At 33.5% G+C, this 3,009-nt stretch overlaps 1 protein-coding gene across 2 annotated transcripts in view; it reads right to left on the minus strand.

Moving 5' to 3' along the window:
- Positions 1-1,080, minus strand: part of LOC127854226 (heat shock 70 kDa protein 12A-like) — a 22,756-nt gene extending 21,676 nt beyond the window's left edge. Inside the window, exon 1 of one of the 2 annotated variants that reach the window (XM_052389249.1) lies at positions 937-1,080. The gene's annotated coding sequence lies outside the window, so the exon portion shown is untranslated. The remainder of the gene's footprint in view (positions 1-936) is intronic. The other variant, XM_052389250.1, reaches the window with a different exon arrangement.
- Positions 1,081-3,009: the final 1,929 nt, after the last annotated feature.

The following is a 3,009-nucleotide window of genomic DNA, read 5'->3' on the forward strand; positions in this document are numbered from 1 at the left end:
TGTCCCACGTATGTCTATAAAATCGAGTTCAATCAACTTAATACATTGTTACAAACACAATACCTGTTTTACCGATATCAATTTGCGTGTGAATTGTGGAGAAATACTCAAAACAAAAACTTTATACATCAAACCGAAAGCCGAAGTTTGGAATTGACGATTCGATCTATCTTACGGATGTTCTGGAGATAGTCGGTATTTTACGATTGGTAATACGAGACACGAGATCTATCTCGCCGAGGATTCCGGAGATAGTCTATAGCGTATTTTCGAATTCGGAATTACTCGGAATACTCGGCTTTGTCCTTTGCAAAAACATGTACATTTAAAAGAACCGTTGACTTTGGGTTTATATCAATATTATACGAACATAACATATCATTTACGTTGCTTTAATTTGCGCATTATGGATATATTTAAGATCTATTTCTGTTAACTTATGCCAGAAAATAGTTTATGTGGCTTATATTTCCGATTAAACTGCCGCCCGGATTCTAGGCGGCGAGTTTCTATGGAACATCAGGTTGACAGTTGCAACTCCCGGATACCCGGAGGGTCAATAGCTGGGAGTTGTATTATTGCAACTAAGTATTAAGCTTTATTATACAAATCTGGTCACACAAAACGAAACCAAAGCGGCGATAAAAAGGTAATACATTAAACACTCGATATGTCTTACAGGTATGAATGTTAACATAATCATGTAAAAAGGGAGTTCCGTTTTCCTACTGATGATTTATATACTGTACTGCACAATTATTTTTTGCATTTTATAAGCTCTAAACTAGCTTGGTCATTCATTTTTCACAAACAGGAAAATAAATAAGGATCATGATATAACGATTTTATAATTTATAGGTATTGTTAAACTTAGGAAAACAGTGACCAAACATATTCGTCAGGTGTTACGCTTGTAAACAATGTAAATAGACTTACGTGAACAACCCAATTATCTTAAACTCCTAATAAAATCTATTGTCGTTTTAGCAGTGCACAGTGTATTAAATGTTCGACACAACAGAACTACCTGGCGGTCGGTTTTGATCAATACACACAGTGTAAGATAAATATTAAGGTTATACGTTTCGGTTTAAAGATCTAGATTGTGAATGTTACCTTGTATATTGAACAGAATTATCTATACGATACCCAACCTTACGTGGTAATTCTGACCCTGGTATGTATTTAAACCATAAATATTGGCTGCGCGTGATTAATATGGAGTCTAGGGACAACTGGTTTTTAGTGGTAAAAGTTGTTTATGTTTACCGGTAAAAGCCACACATAGCGTATACATGTATATGTTTGATATAAATTAGCATGTTTTGGTACAAACAAGAACATCTACATGCTGTTTTGAACATCAGAGGACAATTTGCAAGATCAGTTATTTGAGTTGTACTATGGAAATTTTCGTAATGCTGGACTGGTTACGGCGGTTAGAGAGAAAGTAAACGTACTAGAACTTGCAAAGCTTCAAAGACCGTAACCAACACAAGCCTTGGGTGGAATTCTCAAGAAGCACATCGATCTATCTAACTGATTTTCTAATTAAATCAAATAGATGCTCAACACAAGATCTTACAAGCAAGTGAAAAGCTGTATCAATAATGTATTAATTATTATACTATTTCTGAAATGTTCAAGAACATGCTGATAGTAAGAACACATTCTCCTTGCAATCAAGCTTTCTATGAAGTTTCATTGACTTCTAGTCAGTCGTTGCTGAAAATTGACTCGTTCAAGCAAGTAATGAATTGTGCATTATACACTGTTGTTATATATCTGCATTTAAAGAAATCTGAGACCAACACACTGAAGGGAAATGCCCTTCCTGAATAAATCCCCTTTTAATCAAAGCGCTGATGGCATTGCAATTGTTCGCTATTGCATAACCTCAGACGCAACTCATTTTTTAAATAAAGTTATCGCTTTTTTAATCGCACGTAAAACGTTAAAAGTTAACCCATTCAAATGGAAATAACGTTTGCAATACATGTGTTTTTAATACAACATAAACATTGTAAAATATACAATTAGATCATTGATGAAAATATATATATATAAAAAATCTGCAAATAATACTTTTTACTCTCGAATTAGATAGTCATAAAGACAGCGCTGATGGTCCGCTATCTAGTGTTAATGCATTTCTTTCATCATAGCAGATCACATGGTGTCAACCAGACTCTGACCTAAACATCGGAAAAGAACACTAGTGTGCGTGTGATATTTAGTTTTTTATATTTGGTATTAGCGATTATACAGTACAAGTGGGTTGAAGTGATCATTTTTTCGTGTTTGGTCGTTGTCAGTCAATAGAAGAGTTATTGTTTAACTAATGATCAATGTTTCATAAATTCAAAACTTTGAATAGGAACACACTGTACACTAATCTTTTTATTTTTATATCCGTGCAATTGCGGAAGAGTAGAGGAGTAAGGTTATTCAACCAAGGAGTAAATGAATTAGATCATGTCTACCTACAACTATATCCCAGCTTATTCCCTAAGCTGTTAACCTAAATTATGTTAAGTTGTCTTATCACAACACTTAGGCTTATCAAATGCGCAACTACAATTAAAGCTCAAAACCACTAGTACAAAACCACTAGTACAATAAACAATTTTATATATACACATATAGACAACGTATGCGGGAGAAGAAAACGGTAAGCAGAATTCTTTTATAAGCAATCGGGTTGACAATATATATATTTTTTAATTTATTCGTGTTTTACGGCACAAAAGTTATCTCATTCCGTTTAAAAATGAAGATGTTGAAATCGGTAAAGCAGTTTAACCATATTTTTTTATACGTATTTATCTCTTTTAAAACAATTTATTAATACATATGCTGGTACTGAAAAGCTCTTTTATGACTTTACTTAAAATATCTTTCGCCAGTATTTCCTACGTCGTATCAATTAATAATCTTATGCCCAGCAGCTAAGTACTACTTGTATGGTATACAATACGATGTTTGTTCGCTTACTAGAAGGTAGGAATA

This window comes from Dreissena polymorpha, chromosome 12, assembly GCF_020536995.1.
Source record: "Dreissena polymorpha isolate Duluth1 chromosome 12, UMN_Dpol_1.0, whole genome shotgun sequence".
NCBI classification, from domain to species: domain Eukaryota; kingdom Metazoa; phylum Mollusca; class Bivalvia; order Myida; family Dreissenidae; genus Dreissena; species Dreissena polymorpha.